Below are 19,409 nucleotides of genomic sequence, written 5' to 3'. Positions count from 1 at the left end.
CTGTCAATGGTATTCATAATACTTATATGGCAGTAAATGTATATTTACTAGTCCTACTGAACTACTCTCAGTAGTAAAGCTAAGCATGTGCATTAGTGTTTGCAGGATTGGCGCCTCTGTGTCTATTGAAATGCTGTGTTTATGTGCTAATCAATTTATCCAGTGTACCTAGTCTGGAGTCTTCCATGTCACAGTTGAGATACAAGAGCAGGACAGCACGAAGATGTTACTGCTGCTTGCATTTCACCTGTTAAGTGGATAACAGAGCAGATCAGAAAACTGAAATTTTCCTCTGAGAAATTTTGAATGATATTATTCAGAAACAAATGTTTTTCAATATTTTCTGCTAGAAGTTTCAAAACAATTCAGAATGACAATGTTTGTTTTGGTTTGGTTTAAGATGTCATTTTCATTGCTTTAAACCAGAAAATAAAATGAAACAAAATATTTTAAGTTGAAACAAAACAAAACTTGTTGTTTTGAATCAATATTTGAACATAACATAGCATTTTGTTTTAGTTTTTACAAACTTCAAAGCTGAAATGAAATGCGATTTTTAAAGTAAAAATGAAATGAAAAATATTGTTTCATTTCAAAATGGTGAGTTGACACAAAGATTTTTTTGTTTTGACATTTCATATGGGAAAAATAGCAAAACTTTTTGCCAGAATTGACAATTTCCCATGACGTTTTTCAATTTTTATGAAACTGTGTTATTCAGCAGGAGCATTTACGTGATGAGAAATTTCAGACAATGCATAACTAGACCTCTCTCTCCAGGACTGTCATTCCAGCACAGAATAAGAAAATATTAAAATAAATAACATGTATGCACCAGAGTAACTTTATGGAGGTGAGCAGTAGCCCAACTGAAGAAAATGGAATTAGTCGAATGTGTTAAGTTACACACAAGTACAAGTGTTTGCAGAATTGAGGCCTAAGATTGATACTTTGAGGTTTTAAATGTGAGGGTTTTTGTTGTGAAGCACTTAGCACACTGTTGGGTGCTTTAAAATAATAATAATAATATTGAATTCACAGTTTCTTGGTTTGCATTCTTCACCAATATGTCTGCAAAACTGAGTTTTAATGAGTGGATCACTTTTAAACCACAGTTTGTGATACAAATGATTATTGTTTTTTAAACCACATAATTTCCCCCCTATTCTAATTATAGGGCTGATAATTTCTGTGACAATATGCATACCATTGTGCAGCCTTAACAAAAAGCCGGCCTGAGAGGAAACACAATTCAGAAGCAGTTGATTCCAGCGTTCAATACATCTACTAAATAATTCAGTATCACTAATGGAAGTCTGATCTTAGTGGAGAAGCAGGCTTCTGTGGGCACTCACTGCTGGTTTTGGCAGCCAGACCCTGGAGAACAACAATGGAGCAAAAGGTGAAAAAATCTTTAACTGTTCTTGTGTTCTTTTTTCTGCTTTCCTGGAATTATATTATTTCTTCCTGGTGGCGGCTGCAGCTGAGAGTCGAGTGGGTGAGAGAAAGAAATTGATATTTACAGTATGTCTGAAACCAACAAAGTTCAAACCAAGCTGACCTATTAACTGGCATGTGTGTCTTGTTTGGTTTTAGAAATGCATGGCATCTTTCTGCTAAGTGATGGGAACAAAGGCAATGAAACACTTATTGGGGGCAAACTGCACAAGGTATTGCCTCCAAATTTCATACTCAGGTTTTAGGGCTAGAATTTTCAAAGGAGTCTAAGGAGGTGAGGTTCCCAATTCTCACTGAAAGTTGGGCGCCTAACTCCTATTCGCATCTTTGGAACTCCTTGCCTGCAGGTGCTGAGCATCTACAACTCCAATATAAGTCAAAGGGAGCTAAGGGTGTGCTCTTAACACCTTACAAAGGAAAATAATCAGCAAGATGAATTCTAATATGAAAGGGCTTCTATTTTTAGGTGCACTCAAGATTCCCAATACTGATTATCTTTAGGAAAACCCATCCCTTCCAAAAATACTGTGAACATCAGCTGGTGGAAATATTTGGGGTCATTTACTGTGCATTACCATTGTGCATCAACAGTCAAAAAAAATCTGTATAACTTGTTCCCTTGATTTTTGCTCATTTCCTTTCTAAAGGGAGCAGTCTTCACAACTCTTCTTTCCCTCTTGGAGACACTGTTTCAGTCAGTGAAGAGGCTACTTGAAAGGAAAGGTTTGACACCTGTAGCTGCTAACCCATTCTTTATCTTTGTTTTTGTTTTTTACCAGTCTAAAACTGATAGCTACAAACAAACCATAAGGAAAAAGATTTAAAACCTAGCCAGAGACAGCAGGTTTCTCTAGTAGCCTGTAAGCAAGATTTCTTTTTTAGTTAAATTTAGATTCCTTGTGTGTCTAGACCAGATTATTAACAACCAAGGGCTGCCTTTCAGCATAGATTTTTTATCCTTCACGTTACCCAGACTTAACTCTTTGCCTTCATGTCCCCCTTTCCATCATCCAAGAAGACCATCTAGATGCAGGAAATAAACCATTGTTTGGGACGGGTGAAATAACAGGAGACAAGATGGTGAAGCAGAACTTGGCAGAATCCACTGGCTGCATCTAACGAGGAGAATATTGTTGCACCAGTTAACTGGTCAGACTAGATCTTCCATGGTTCCTTATCACCATTCTTCTCCATGCTGTCCAGTTGATTCTGTCCCATCTTGCTTTAAGTACTTTGGGAGGCCCACCTCACTAGCTGCGAGACTGTCTAGAAAGTCACTTGTCATAGCCCTATTAATGTTAAAGGTGTCAAACATTGTAGGCTCTTTGGAGCAGGAATATGTCTTACTATGTTTATACAGTGCATAGCACAATGAGGTCCTGAACTCAGTTGGCACCTCTAGGTGCTACTGTGATACAAATAATATTAATAATAAAAACCACACATATTACTTAACTTTCCAGAATTGAGGTGCTTTCATTTTTTATTAGAGTTCCTTCAGACCTTAATTCATTTACAGTTGAACAGATGCATAATCATGTATACAATTGAGTCTTTAGCCTCTCCAAATCCTAATGCAAGTCACATCACCCAAGATTAGAATTTGGTTCAATGTGTGTGCTCAGTTTCAGCAAATTCAGATCTGAGATGTGGTGGGGGAGGTACCAGGGATTGCTGAAACTGGGGGAAAGTATCAGCTGAAACTGTTTTAAAGTGGAAAATTGGGTTTTCAACAAAATGAAAATTTTAATGGAAAGTGACTGCTTTCTGCAGAGAATTTCTCTCTCTCTTTAAAAAAAAAAAACCTAAAAAACCTCAGTTTTCCTTTTTTCAACAAAAAATTGAAATTTTCTGCAGGGGGAAACATAATTCTGACCTGCTGTATGTCTCAGTTTTCTCTTTAGGCCACAGAAAAATGTACAAGTCAATCTGCAACATTCTTCCCTTGTCTCACCAGTCTGCTCCAACCTCACTCTTCATCCAGAGCACACAGCAATCAGATGAACAAATCTTTGAGGTGTCAAACATTCTAGGCTATTTGGGACAGGGAATGTCACTTACTATGCTTGTACAGTGCTTAGCACAATAGGGCCCGACTCTCAGGTGGAGCACTCCAGGGACTGCACAGATACTACTAAGTATCCCTCTTTATTGTTGTTGTCTTGCATAATTTTCATCACACAAGGAACAAGTAGATTTCTCACTGCTCTCCTGGCCATTTGACTCCAGACAAGCCTGGCTTATGTTGCTAGCCCAGCTGCTAGAGAGAACTGTTCTATCTGAACCAGTCTACTATTTTGTGTTGATGATCAAAGTTGTTTGTCTTCAGTGACACGGCTATCATTAAATCCCGCTGTGGCTGTGTGATGAAAGCAAAGGAAGAAATGGAAGGGATTAGTTTACTGCACCCAGAAAGAATCCAGGTGGGTGCAATTATCCAGTCTGGGATTTACTGTACAGCGCCTTTTATTGTTACAGGTGGAAGGTGTTAGATGATGCAATATACACTTTTCCCAGACAGAGGACTTTCTTAGCTAATTTCTCTAGAAACAGGAGAACCTGAACTGGATTTCTGCACTAACTTGGAATAGGACCCAACATTTATGACCCCAGAAAGAAGACCAAAACCCCAAATGCGGTGTGCCTTTATAGCCAAGAAATAGTCTCACTCTAAGGTTTAGAAATTAGAAAGAATATGCCTGACTTTAGAATGTCAGCTACCTTTTTAATTCAATTGGGGAGCATTCCCAATTTAACAGATGCAATGAGACTAAAAATCGGGAAAGCCTGCCCTTAAAGTGAAAGCAGTCAACAGAACTAGAAGTGATGAAATTCCATGAGAAAATAAGTTGTTTTGTAGTATTTTCAGCCTAACTGGAAATTAAAAGTACCAGACATATTTTTCTTTCAATGTTTCTAGCCCAATTCTGGACAGCCAAGAGATTCAAATAAGGTTGGATTCAAAGCCCAGTTAACTTAAAGTCTTCTTGACTTCCATGGGCTTTGGATCAGGCCCATAGTGCCAAAAAGTGAAATAATTCTTTGTGTCTGAAATTTCCGAGATTTGTTCATGGTTACCTGGGACATAGATGTGAATCTCCCATGCGCTGTGGCTGACTGTGAATTCACACTAGCCGTCTGAGCTCTTTGTGTGTGCACACTGCAAACAGGAAGATAGATTCAATCGGATTTTTTTTTAAAAAAATAAGTTACCTGGCTCGCAGACACTAGCCCTCCTGACCCAGTACATTATGGTGCTGACACTGCATCTCCAATTAACAGAACTTGGGGAACTGTCACCATCAGACGAGGGTTTTGAAGAGCGTCTCTTTCCCAGCAAAGCTCTACTCTTTGCTCACTTGAGCCACAGTGCCTACAACATATGAAATTGCAGAGGAGGGATGCTACCCTGCAACTACCTTTCCTTGGCACTAACCGAGGAACTCAAATCCGGCACCTCTCCGAGTCCTAGCCCCTCTCCCATTCCCCTGCCTTCCTCCAGTCCCGGTGGGCGAGACTGCCCCGGGAGTGACCTGCTTTTAATCAGCTTCCCAAGCAGATCACATGAGTGCAAAGTGCTCTCTCGCGCTCTGCCTCCCTCCTCGCTCGCTCGCACTCTGCGAGCCATTGAGCCCAAGTGGGGAGCGGCGAGTTGCCGGCCTCGAGCCGCCCAGCCTTGGCGAGACAATCCCAGCCGGAGGGGGAACGCGGGGGCGGCGAGAGGAGCCCCCAGATCCAGCCCGCAAGAGAAGCGAGCCCACAGGCAGCCGAGCCCACCGCCCGTCCCTCTGCGCCGAAGGCAGCTTGGCCGACAACTCCACGTCCGTCGAAGTGGGTTTGCTGGGGCGCGCGTGTCAGAGGCTTGCGCTTTCTTCGGGGGGGCACCGCAGGGCTTCTCGCAGAGACAGGCGGCGGCGCGGGGGAGAGGCGGGCTGAGCGCGGGGCGCCGCGAACGCGCGTGCCGCTCTCCCTCCGCGGGGAGCGGGCTGGGCTCCCTCCGCGGCGCCCATCGCCCTGCGCGGCTCCTCAGCCGGTAGCAAGTCAGAGAATCTCAGGGTGGGCAGGGACCTCTGGAGGTCATCGAGTCCAACCCCCTGCTCAAAGCAGGACCAAGCCCCAATTTTCTTTGCCCCGATCCCTAAATGGCCCCCTCAAGGATTGAACTCATCACCCTGGGTTTAGCAGGCCAATGCTCAAACCACTGAGCTATCCCTCCCCCAAATCTGTTGAGTCCCACGGAGGGAACTGAGCGGTGCCAGGGGGTGCCGCAGCGAGCATAGCTCTGGGCATTCCTGGTGGGGTGTCTCCTCCGCACCCCCCCCCCCCCCGCTCCTGGGGCCAGCTAGTGTCGGGCACGGGTGCTTCTTCTCCAGGGGATGTGGTGGCCGAGGAGCTCTGGGCTCGCCCAAGGGACCAGAAGAGAAGAAGTCTGGTTTTTCTTGGGGAAAAAAGAGCCCCCCTCCATCCGCACCCCTCCAGTGACTTGAGGCTGTACGTGAAGGTGTTCCCCAGCCACCTGTATCCGCACCCCAGCCTGCTCCCCGCCACCATGCAGACACGGGACTCGGCGGCTGGAGCCTCAAAGGAGACCCCGAGAAGTGCCACCCCCGTGAGTAGCACTGACTGACTCCAGGGGGATGATCTCTCTAACCCCTGCCCCGCAAGCTGCTCCAGCTCCCGCACCTGGCTGGCTCTGCAGGCTGCTGCCTTCCAGGCCGGGGGGCGGCCGCTGAGGATTACTCTGCAGGCTAATAGGATAATGGAGCAGTTCCGTGCTCTCAGCTCAGCGCGGATTTGAGGCAACTGCACAGCTCCGTTTAGCCACTTGATCCTAACTTGGCATGAAAGGCTGGCGGATCAATATGTGGCAGTATTGAAAAGCTAAGGGGCAGGAGGGGGAACTTTACACAGTGTAAAGAAAAAAATGTCAGTATCTGCCGGCAGAAAGTGTGCTCAAGAGGAAGGCCAGCAGTTTGCACCTAGGATCGGAAACCGCTGTGGTTGCCCTTCTTACCTGGGGTCCTGCAGGGATCAGTTCTGGGTCCGGTTCTGTTCAATATCTTCATCAATGATTTAGATAATGGCATAGAGAGTACACTTATAAAATTGGGGGATGATACCAAGCTGGGAGGGGTTGCAAGTGCTTTGGAGGACAGGATTAAAATTCAAAATGATCTGGACAAACTGGAGAAATGGTCTGACATAAATAGGATGAAATTCAATCAGGACAAATGCAAAGTACTCCACTTAGGAAGGAACAATCAGTTGCACACATACAAAATGGGAAATGACTACCTCGGAAGGAGTACTGGGGAAAGGGATCTGGGGTTCATATTGGACCACAAGCTAAATATGAGTCAACAGTGTAACACTGTTGCAAAAAATGTGAACATCATTCTGTGATGTATTAGCAGGAGTGTTGTAAGCAAGACACGAAAAGTAATTCTTCTGCTCTACTCCGTGCTGATTAGACGTCAGCTGGAATATTGTGTCCAGTTCTGGGTGCCACATTTCGGGAAAGATGTGGACAAATTGGAGAAAGTCCAGAGAAGAGCAACAAAAATGATTAAAGGTCTAGAAAACATGACCTATGAGGGAAGATTGAAAAAAATGGGTTTGTTTAGTCTGGAGAAGAGAAGACTGAGAGGGGACATAACAATTTTCAAGTACATAAAAGGTTGTTACAAGGAGGAGGGAGAAAAATTGTTGTACTTAACCTCTGAGGATAGGACAAGAAGCAATGGGCTTAAATTGTAGTAAGGGAGGTTTAGGTTGGACATTAGGAAAAACTTCCTGTCAGGGTGGTTAAGCAGTGGAATAAATTGCCTAGGGAGGTTGTGGAATCTCCATCATGGGAGATTTTTAAGAGCAGGTTAGACAAACACCTGTCAGGGATGGTCCAGATAATACTTAGTCCTGCCATGAGTGCAGGGGACTGGACTAGATGACCCCTCGAGGTACCTTCCAGTCCTATGGTGCTAAGGTGCCAGCAATATCCTCACTTTGATCCCAGAGACTTAGAGCCAGACTCTATGCTCTGATAAGCACATTAACTCTGTTTGACTGTAATGGGAGTTAACCTGCTTATCGTAGAGAAATATTTGACCCTTACTTTACTGCCACTAAAATAAGTAACTGCAACAGGCACTGATGGATCAGTTGTAGAGTTGTTATTGCTAGTTTGTTTTAAATCTTAAAGGCTTGGGGGGAAGGGTTGGGAAAACTGGGCCAAACTCTGCTGTCGGTGAGACTGGTATAAATACAAAGTAACACCATTGACTTCTAAGTGAGAATATAACTTCTCCCATTGAGTTTAGAGATAATTCTGCTGATGTATCATATTGGTTTCTGTCATTTATTTGTCTTCCTTATATATATTAGGGCTATTTACATTCAAAGGGAATCTTTTCACTTCATTGAAAGTTCATCTGCTCCTGTTGCTTGCTCTCTGAGGTCACACTTCTCAGTTTTTGACATCACAGAGGGTTGCTTTAGAGATGAATGAATAATAAATTTGTGGAATGTTCTGAAGCTTAAATTCCACCAGGAATTAAGCCTGCCGTGACCATGTCCACTTGGTCTTGTTTATAAGCAGTGTGAAATTGTATATATTATGTCTTTTTCCTATGCAATACCCTTACAACTGTGGCCAGAAGAGTGGGTCTAACTAGATCCAGCGTAGTTTAAGTCAGAGGAGCAGGTGAAAGGACATTTTAGCCAAAGGTTCTTCAGCTCTGAAACTTGCTACCTTTCCATTGTTCCATCACAGCTTCAGTTTTGTATTGTTCTGAGCCTGTTGCAAAGTTCAGCTTTTGGGGTAGCTAATGGATTGAGGGAACAGGTATGCTTGTAGATGCAGGCTATTCTAAGGGGACAGTTGTTTTTATCTACCTTTTGAATGTTGCATGACAGCTGCTGTACAATGGGAATTTTACTTTTTATTGTCTATTATAAACACCTCACCCCCCAAAAACAACACTGAAATATCCATCAACAGAAATGATCCAAAGGGAAACTTCCTCCCAGAAAAGGCAATATGTAATTTGTGACATGGTAAAGCTGTTTATTTGTTGTAAGTTTGATGGAGGGGAAAGGAAAAGTTATCCAGCTAGAAGGAAAAAGCTCTGCATAACTTAATGACCATCTATACCGGCAAGTATGTGTGGAGGGACAAGTAGAAAGTTGGTGTCTCTCTGGTCTAAGTTCCTTAGCAATTGGGACCTTATCCAGCACTCGCTGAAGAAAAAGGAAAGACTCCCTTTAGTGGGCTTTGGAGCAGGCACTTGGACAGAAAGGTGGGAGGGAAATTTGTCACTGGCTTCAGTTTGTGTCTTTTACAAAGGGATACATTCTTTGTTTGTTTTTATTTTTGTCACTAGCATCTTCCTTCCCTCTCTGGCAAATGGTGCAGACAAGGGAGGCCTTCATTGCTAACATGGGCACTTCCTTGGTTGACTTTTGGGAGGTGCTGTCTGACTTCCAGCAGCATCACTTCCACCAAAATATGTCACAGCTAGATCTGATCTCCCTTCTCTTGGTCTCGCTGAAGATCGGAGTACTCTCATAGAAGAACTGTCCTTTCTACATGAGGTCTGAAAACATACTGATTTGACACACACACTCTGTGGTATTTTAAAACATTTGCGCAGTGCCTTAGTGGGGTTATGACTTATATAGAGAATTACAATGCAACACTGAGTCACTGTGCAGGGAACTTGCTTTGCTCATGAACCTTGTCTTCCTCCACAGGCCACCTCCCTTGCATATATTGTCCATAAGTTTGTGGTGTTTTCTATGGGAGCAGGTCTGTGACTAACAGTGTAACCTCCGCTTCAGTATTTATGGCCTTTTGCTGACTGGTGCATCAAAATCATTTTTCTCTTAGAGGTTTAGTTTCAGGGCTTTAATTGAGGAAATCTTTTTATGTGTCAAGCCTCTTCATAATAAACCATTTAAAATGCTGTCCTGGGATCAAACCAGGTCACTGAAACACATACACAGTGCTCTTCATATGCTTAGAGTGACCAGCACTTGGTCAATCCATATCCCTGCTATGGTTGTCTCTGATTTATCCTCCTTGGACTGCCTTATTTACAGGGAGTTTATGTTGCAAGTTATTCACAATTCTTGGCATGGTGGGCAGCCTCAAACTTAAACTGCAGCCTCATTTTCCATCCAGTCAATACCATACTTTTATGTGTCCGAGTTTCTATGGTGCCATCAAGCTCCTAGCTAGATATTGACATCTGACAGCAGGAATATCATTCTGTGTTGCTGTGTATATTTAGTGAAACTATCAGAGCCATTTAGGGTGTGCATTTCTAATTTATATCCATATCCTGATATCATTAGTTAGTGCTTGTTAAGCGTTGCCTGATAGCCCTGGTTATATAGAGAGTCAACAGCAACTATGAACTTCAGATATTGCTTAGGCAATAGGTGTTTTGAGATAAGCAGAATGGCCCATATTTTAGGTTAGTTTGGGCAATTTAGCATCATGTAGACACAAAGGATAACATTTTAAAAAATTCCAAAGTCCCCGATGGCTGCTGTCACATAGGTATTTTTGAAAATCTTCTCAATTGTGACTTTCTGAATGTTAGTACATAGAATGTTCTCTGTTTAGAGCTGTTTAGGTTGAAGTAGAAAAGTATATATTGTAAGCTATTTAAAGTGGATTTCGGAGGGCTTGGGAGGAGCCAGAATGGAAGAGCCTTACTTCAATTGGAGTCTTTTATATAAAAAGCTTTATTCGGAGTAAGCTGAAAATGGGCTCAAAAAGTACAGGGGTAAGCTATGGTATTTAAAATGTGGATAACTGCCTTTTAGTAAAATAACCAGCCATAACAATTTGTGCATTATTACTACAGAAATATTGCTACTCTGGCTCAATTAATGGACATGGCATACGAGGTGGAAGTGGTCAAACAATTTGTTAGAAGCAATAGCTCTCATGGTGAAACAAACTTTGTGGGGAGCGAGAAATCTATTCTAGTTACTTGTGCCAGCAGCAGTCCCAGCAGTGCATTGTCCACCACCAAGTGCCTAGTAACTGAGTTGAAAGTGGAGGATGTCTCAGAAAATACAGTGCAACCAAAGCCACCTGGCCCTGGGGGTGGATTTGTTAGCCACGAAATTATGGAATTAGTATTTTAGCTCCACAGAATAAATTGCTAGCCTTCATTCATTATAGTCTTTAGATTAACTATAGAACAGTTTCCCACAATGAATTTTTTATTTCTTTCCAAATGTAATAAATAATGTGGGACATTAGACCATCAAGACCAAGAGAGTCTTCTCCACCATAACCAGTCCCCTGTCTGCCATGAGCATTGCACCAACTGCTGATAGTGGAATTGTCACTGTTTCATTCTTTACAATTTTATATGATTTGGAAATAATTGTTATTTTTCACTACTAGAAAGTAATAATGACTTCAGATGAAGACTAAGTACTGTTAGCAGAAGTAGACCAACTCTTAAAAAATTAGATCCTGATTTTATATAAAGGCAGCCACCATTATTAGTGCATGTACTAATAACAAAGTATGATGGAGGAGATATTCAAATAAACAACAGAATTGTATCTAAACATTTGCCACTAGACAGCGGCTGCTTGTGAACATATAGTACCATTCGGGGGTCTCAAACAATCATTATAATTGGGGTCAGTAGCGTGGTTAGAGCAGTGGGTTTCAACTACATTTGGATTTTTAGATGAGCACTGTAAACATTTGATCTTGTATGAAGTTGAGGTGGTGCCCAGTGTGACATCATCATCATCATCAGCTGCAGAGAAAAATGTCTTTGATTCCAGCATCTTTACTATGAGAATTACCTGGCTCACGAAAGCTTATGCTCAAATAAATTTGTTAGTCTCTAGGGTGCCAGAAGTATTCCCTAGCTAATGAAGTAATAGTTGGCAATCTGTATGGAATCTGCTGCTTATATTTTTATTAGCTCTGAGTTGGCAGAGAAGCTGCTTCTGTAGTGTCCGATTCATTAGTGTGTTTCAGTCCTTTCTCAAGTTTCAACGCCTTTTCAGTATGGAAAAGGTAAAGTTCCTCTTGGTGCCAACACTTTATTATTGCCAGTACTGGCAGACATATAACCTTGATGTCATAAGACTTGTTCAGTGCATTGAAGTATTCAGCAGTGTCTACCCTTGAGTGACAGGACCCAAGCCTGGAAGTACACAGAGCAGTGAAACAGCCCCACAACCCGAGCCTCATAAACACAAGTCGGTTGTTACAGGCCAGCTGTGGGTGTCCAGTTGCTGTGTAGACATATCCTCAGTGTACATTTTGGAACAGAGGTTAGGCTTCCCTCCAAGGTCTGACTGCTTTCCAAGGGACAGAATCTCTGTCCCCCCTCTGATCCCCACATAAGTTCCAGAGCTCAGTGAGGTCCTGGGGTAATGGGGTGAGGAGGGTGCAAAATATGTACTCCTGTTCTTCATCATGTTATCCAGGTGCTGGGTGGGCTGGGAAGGAAGAAGAGGGGGAATTACCAAATATAGACAAAAGACACACACTGCGATGGTTGTGGAAATCAGCATACTACATCTTATTACTTGGTTTAAAATAACACTCCTAAATCTATCTCAGCCACCTGAAAGCTTGGTCAATTCAATTTCAGGCAATGATAGGCATAATGCCTTTTATAGTGAGCTCCCTGTCTTGTGTTTTGGTTTTGTTCATCTTAGTGTTATAAGCACTTTGAGATTACTTTGCCTACCTGTTGTTTTAAGATGATCTCCAGACTATAGATAAGATAGTTGTCAAAGTCAGGTAGCATTTAAACTATACAATGATCACACAGACTGGGTTTTATATCTTTCATACTTCAGGTATTCCAAAGTGCTATAGAACACAGTTAATTAGATACTGGTTGCACAGTGAAAATCTAGGAGCCACTGTGCACTCAGCAATAATGATCTCACAGCATGGGATGCTGTTATTACTTCTATTGCAGAAGTACCCAAAAGATGCTAGTTACTGTGCAAATATATATGGAGGTACAAATCCTGGCCTCAAACCCTGAAGATCTAAAATGACAAAAAACAGTTGAAAGGAGTAAAAAAGGCTACAATATACAAAGTTATCAGGGTGATGAATGATACACATCTTAGTTCCACAACACACACACAATACATATAGATAAGGATGTTTGTGTGAAGAGTCCCAAGTGGCCCCTCTGCCCAGACATTCTTTCTTAGAATGCCCTGACCCTGGTTTGTTACGCGGGGAATGTTGTTCATTATACACACACTGGGTTTATCATAGAATCTATTTCAGAAAGTGCAATGGGATCTTTATCTTCCATCAGAAGTGAAACATGAAGGGATTTGGGAATAATGTCTTCCCAGAAGGACGGCATCTCTAACAACGTAATACCTTCCGAACAGTATTATAGCACTGCAGAGTCAGCACTGGGTACAAGTCTGAAGCCTGCTTTGGGGCACTTGAACTAAGAACCTCTGGTTCAGTGTCAAGATGGCTACCAACACTCATTCAGAATTATTCCCCACTCCCCTCCCTGGTGGAAATAAATATTAATCTAGGACCAAATCCTGTAGTTTTTACTCAGGCAAAGCTCTCACTGAAGTAAGGGTAAGCTTTGCCTGAGTAAGGACAGTAGGAGTCAGACCATAATTCTGAAAGGACACCTTTCTCCTTTGTTTTATTCAAAATAAGTTACGATTGTAATAGTGCTTCACAGCTTGATAGCAAACAGGGAAAATGCCATTCTGGCACCCTTACTTTGTACTGCAAATTGTCCCATTAATTGCAATGGGACTACTTGCAAAGTGAGGTACTATTCAGAGTGAGTACAGCTATCGGAATCTTGTCCTAACTAGAGAAATGCTTCCATTCTGGTTGCTCTCCATTATGCTGATAGGACAGAAATTGTGTCTCTCTTCAGTTGGAATCATAAGAAATACGAATCCAGAAACTCTCTTCCCTCAATAAATAAATATTATAAGCTTCTTACTCTGCCTTCCCAGCATGGTTTTTCCTTTGCTTTTCCAGGAAAAAGCTGTATTTGCCATCCTAGTGAATCAGCTTTCCTTCTGGTGCTGGGGGAAGGCCTCTGAGATGCTCTGATTGCCTCCCAGTGGTTTGTGCCACCTGACTGGCTTGTTTGTTTGGATTGCTGCATTCCCAGAGGTCACAATGATGTTTTTTGTTTGTGTGAGAGTCTCTTGTTTCTATTAGCAGCCTACCCGGGGGCAGCTGAGCATACAATAGCATGGAAGAAGAAAAAAACTACTACTACAGTTTCCCTCCAAGCCAACGGCTATAATTTTCAGTGCCTTTAGAGGCATTCAGAGGCAGAGAAAGATTTGATTCAGGGAACCTCAGTGCATCATGCTTGCTTAATCTTTATTTTGCAGCATGGTCCCTTTGGCCCATGTTTCTTGTCTAACTCGTGTGTTTTCAGATGTTTTTGCTAATCTTCATAAGAGATGTTTGCTTAAGCAAAGTGATTTACTTGGCAGACATTGTTTTTCCATTGTTTACAGAGTGTTCCTTTGCTGTTGATAAATTATACACTCTTCATTGCGGGCTCCATTCTGGTCTCACTTATGCAGTAGAGAGAGGAAACCACAAGGGAGCCATTACAGTTCCCTGATTCTCTGGCCAACTTTATATAGGCCACACCCTGGCAGAGTTTACAGGAGACTGGGGGCTGCTCTCAAATCTGCCAGCTGGTAACAAGCTCAGAGAGATCATCCACCAGCTGTGGATTGCAACAGGGAGAATGAACAGTGTGGGGTGGTGTAGCAGGTGGATCTATCTATGCCTACTGGGGACTTCCCCAAGCCCCAAGAATACCCAGCTGGGGGGGAGGGGAAGGAGGGGAGCTGCTCCCTTTGTGCCACCGGACCTAAATGTTCATTTTGAGTTTGTTCTGAGTTTTGGACTAAAACAGTGGTTCTCAAACTTTTGTACTGGTGACTGCTTTCACACAGCAAGCCTCTGAGTGTGACCCCTCCCCCCCCCGGCCCTTATAAATTAAAAACACTTTTTTTAAATTTAACACTATTATAAACTGAGGTGCTGGAACAATTTTTATAGTGGGGGTGCTGTGAGCCATTGAACCAACCTGTAAACCCTGTTTATAATGGAAACCACTTCAAGCCAGGGGGTGCTGTAGCACCCCCTGCACTCCGAGTACCAGCACCTATGATTATAAATGGTGGAGGCAAAGCAGGGTTTGGGGTGGAGGCTGACAGCTTGCGACTCCTCACATCATAACCTTGTGACCTTCTGAGCGGTCACAATCCCCAGTTTGAGAACCCCTGGACTAAAATTTGCTGGATGTATAACAGATGGTGGTAGGTGTGTGTGTGGTGACACGTACACTTGGAGCTGGGGGTGTGGTCTGGTTTGTACTCAAGGCAGCTAGCCTGTGACACCGCTCATCACTGACTGTACTACTGCAGCTACACTGCTATTTTTAATGCACTGGCTCAATGAAAGTTAGCACAAGAATGCCTACTTGAGCTGGGCACCACACTCCTAGCGCCAAGTGTAGATGTAGCGTGTGTGTGCAGGGGGTGTTAAGGAACGCTCTCTCCTTCCCCTCTGTCCAAATTTAGGCCAGAGTTGTGCAAAGGTTTATGCATGTGGTTAACTTTGTGCACTGTGAGTTATTCCATTGAAGCCAATGGCACCACTCAAAGGATAAGTGTACACCGCAAATCAAGAGGTGTGATTGCAGCAAGTGTAGACATACCTGAGCTACCTTTGATCTAGCTTGAGTAACAATAGCAGTGACACTGCAGCAGCTGCATGGTCTAACTCTGCCCACTCAAGACCCTGCGTACACGCTCAGAGGGCTGCCACTTGTCCTGCTGCAGCTTCATTGCTAGTGTTACTCAAGCGAGCTTTGATATACAGTAGAAACTCAGAGATACGGCGAACACCAGAGTTACGAACTGACCAGTCAGCCCTTCATTGTGTACTTTCGGTTCCAAATCAGGCAGCTGCAGAAACAAAAAAAAGGGGGGGGGGGAATACAGTACAGTAATATGTTAAACATAAACTACTAAAAAAAAAAAAGGGAAAGTTTAAAAAAAATTTGTCAAGGTAAGGAAACTGTTTCTGTGCTTATTTCATTTAAATTAAGATGGTTAAAAGCAGCATTTTTCTTCTGCACAATAAAGTTTCAAAGCTGTATTAATCCAATGTTCAGTTGTAAACTTTTGAAAAGAGCCACCATAATGTTTTGTTCAGAGTTATGAACAACCTCCATTCCTGAGGTGTTCGTAACTCTGAGGTTCTACTGTATATAGATCAAAGCTGGTTCAGGTCTGTCTACACTTGCTGCAGTTGCACCTCCTGATTGCAGTGTAGACATACCTTTAGTTTATATCTTTGTGTGTGTGACGTTACCCAGGGTACAATCTGGACTGTCGAACAGTGGTGTCCCCTTAATTCTCTATGCTGGGGTGCCTTTTGCACTGCTTTGCTGTGAGAGCAGCCATTCCTGATCTGTTCCGACAGCCTTCAGTGTGCAAATTCATTTCCAGATAAATACAAGAACACTCTGGCCAGTTACTCATGAATTACAGGGCAACACTCGCAAATTCCTAGTCCCAGTCTTGTCTCCCCAGAAGTGTGCATCTTATACTGCTCAGTACTCTTCAGAACAAGCACATTGAAAGTCTGTCATTTTATTAAAGGAAAATGATAATGCACAAGACTTGTTATCCCAAATGGAGTTTCCTGTGCACTTTAATCCAAACACTCTGATTAAGATAAACCAATAAGATAAGTTTATTAACTACAGAAAGACAGATTTTAAGTGATTACAAGTGATGATGCATAAAAGTCTGGATTGGTTACAAAAGAAAATAAGAGTAAAACACAAGCTAATACCTAACTTAACAAGCTAACAGAACTCAAAGTGAAGGTTTTCTCACCATATGCTGCAGTAAGTTTCACAGGCTGGGTCTCCTTTCAGCTTGGGACCCCTCCCCCTTAGTTCAGTGTCTTTCAGGTATTCAGTGATGTCATGAGCAGAAAGATGGGAAGAGGAGTGGAGTCAAGCCTTTTGTCCCCTTTTTATAATTCAACTTCTTGTACTAGCAACATCCATGCTGAGCCATGGTGACAAAACAGTCTCATGTGGACATGAGGTTTGAACCATCCCTGTGATGGAATGTAAATTTTTTGTTTACACCTTCCCTCTGCTGGTGAATGGTGGCTTAAGCAGGTGATAGTCCTTTAGCACCAGATTGGAGTGTCAATGTGACTTTGTCTCTGAAAAATGGGTTTGGGCCTGCTTTTCTTAACTTTAGAGCATGTTATAACAATGTTATACAGTAGAATCTTGTAGCTTTACGTACAATGTTGTCACACACATTTTATCAGGACAATAATGTTCAGCAGTTTGACTTTTCAAATGATGCTTCACAAGGCATGCTTTGTAGAAAATTTTATCAGTCTGGTAAAAGTGGTGAACATAATGGTATAGACTATCACCATAATATAGAGATAGATACATACACTCCCCCCCATCACAGAAATCCCTGTGATAAATTTCAGAGCAATGTGATAAATTAATTTATCATGGACTTTTGATTACCTGACTTACCGTCTCCCCCAGGACTTATTCTAGCATGCCAAACCTCACAGCAGCTTCCAGTGGTTCATTTATTTATTTATTTAGAAAATTCAATCTGTCAGAGAAATATTTTCCTCTTCTCCCTGAAATGTGGACTTTCCTTCCTCCCTCACTCTGGAATTGTGTCTGTCCATAGGCGACTTACAACTTTTCTGCATCTAAAAATGTCATGATTAAGTCCGATATATCACAGTCCTGCAGGGAATGGGTTAAAAGCAGGATCTTTATGCCAATGACAAGTACAGATTCCCAGCTTTCCAGTGTGATCAATATTTGCTTCTAGCCCTGAAAGGTGCCGACATGCCACACTTAAAGGTGGCATGTGTTTAGTACAGCGGGTTGAAATTAGAAAAATTAATGGGAACATTTCAAAATCTGTGATTTTTTTTTTTCTCCCCGGTTCAAAATCTTGAAAAAAATGAGGAAAAATAGAAAAAAATACAAAAGACCTTCCTCCTTTTTGATCATATATAAATATAGTATTCTGTTTGTACAGAAAAGCTCTTTTAATTACTTTAGAAGTTTTGGGCTCCTTCAGAGACTTGTGCAGTTGGACTGATGGCCGCTCATTTTCCTGGCTTTATAGGCAGAGTGATATGAAAAATGATCCTGAATTTTTTTTAAAAACTTTTTTTTAATATACAGACAACACAGTAGAACTCCACTAACCTCACTAATTTGCACTGACAGGGAGAGTTATTGAAAATTATTGAAATTTTAAAATTACCATACAACCAAATGAGCAAAAAAAAAATAAAAGGTATAATGCATTACAAAATGTTCTTTGTTCATTTAATTGACATGTACTGTAATTTAGTTTAAATCATTTATGATTATATAGACTAGGAAGTATTCCTATAATTAGAAACCACTGATTTTGTATGTTAATTGTAGGGTGTGGGGATTAGAAGTATTTTTTAGAAATGCTATGGAGAGTGTTCATTTGTGCATGGAAAAGAATTAGGTGTACACAAACTTATGTCCCACTCTTCTACTTTGTTCCCAGATCTCAGACAAGTGCAATGATGTGAAATATCAATGAACTGGAGAAGCAATCTGAGTAAAGAGGTGTAACACAAAGATCTCACTTTACTTTAGAATTCCCAGTTGCATAAAACATCTTGTAAATGACAAGCCAATCTCTTCTTTAAATTGACACTTCCCACATATGCAGTAAAGTTCTAATCCTATTTTGGATTTTACTAAACCAGTGGCTTTGAATAAAGAGGTGGCTGATGCCAGCTGGCAGAGGGAACAGGAGTGCATAAAGGGATCCCCTATCTGAGATACCTGGTTTGCTATTTACATTCTTGTTCACCAAACAGTGTCATGTAAGTTCTCTAGTGAAAACCTGTGTCACACTGATCTTTATAATCTTTGTGAAATGTATGTGTGGATAATATGTAAACAGTGATATGTATGAAAATATGTTCTTAAAGCCGGAAGTTAAAGGGATGCCACCCAGAGGTGAGATGCCTAAAGACAGGTTGTATTAGACACTGGGGAGGAGACATTTATGTCCCTGATTGACTACTGAGTACTGTGTGTTTTACAGTGGAATTCTATTTGCATACTGAGTCAAATGCTAATAAAGAGACTGCAGGGACTTCAGGAGAAGAAATTAACAGGAAGAGGTGAACAGTGTGTGTGGGTGTTGCTTACAGGTGAAGAACAAAGGACCAGCCTAATATATCTAGGGGTGCAGAGAGAGACCCTGTAATCCTTTGCACCTGTTGGCTTTCCCCCAGACCTTAGTTTTTAATCTAAGGGCTGGGGGAAAGCTGACAGGTGCAGAGGAGCACATGGTTCAGATAGAGACATCCCTTATGGGAGGACCTATTAATGGAGTTTCTCTATATCCAAGTAAGGAGGAGAGGATGGAAGATGATAAAATACGGGTAGGATCTGATGAGAAATAGTCAAATGAAAAAGAGTCCCATTCAGTTATATCACATAATGGCAGACAGCTAAAAAGTGACATTTTTTAATGTGCTTATATACAAATGCTAGAAGTCTAAATACTAAGATGGGTGAACTTGAATGCCTCGTATTAAATGAGGATATTGATATAAGAGGCATCACAGAAACTTGGCAGAATGAGGATGATCAATAGGACACAGTAATTCTAGGGTGCAAAATATATAGAAAGGACAGAACAGGTCATGCTGGTGGGGGAGTGGCATTATATGTGAAAAAAAGTGTAGAGTGAAATGAAGTAAAAATCTTAAATGAAACAACTATACTATAGGATTAATGCATGAATAATAAGAATATAGCAGTAGGGCTATACTTCTGACCTCCTGACCAGGATCGTGA

General features: G+C 41.9%; 1 protein-coding gene and 1 long non-coding RNA gene across 3 annotated transcripts in view; one reads left to right on the top strand and one right to left on the bottom strand.

Moving 5' to 3' along the window:
* Positions 1–1,361: 1,361 nt before the first annotated feature.
* LOC141978022 (uncharacterized) lies at positions 1,362–6,629 on the bottom strand. Its single transcript, XR_012636321.1, has 3 exons — positions 6,473–6,629; positions 4,537–4,618; positions 1,362–1,377 (listed from the first exon to the last, which is right to left on the bottom strand). It is a non-coding gene; the product is annotated as an uncharacterized LOC141978022 (long non-coding RNA).
* PTN (pleiotrophin) overlaps positions 5,011–19,409 on the top strand; it is a 105,650-nt gene continuing 91,251 nt past the window's right edge. Inside the window, exon 1 of one of the 2 annotated variants that reach the window (XM_074939853.1) lies at positions 5,011–5,289. The gene's annotated coding sequence lies outside the window, so the exon portion shown is untranslated. The remainder of the gene's footprint in view (positions 5,290–19,409) is intronic. The other variant, XM_074939844.1, reaches the window with a different exon arrangement.

This window comes from Natator depressus, chromosome 1 (genome assembly GCF_965152275.1).
Source record: "Natator depressus isolate rNatDep1 chromosome 1, rNatDep2.hap1, whole genome shotgun sequence".
NCBI lineage: Eukaryota > Metazoa > Chordata > Testudines > Cheloniidae > Natator > Natator depressus.
This window is presented reverse-complemented; position numbering and strand designations above follow the sequence as displayed.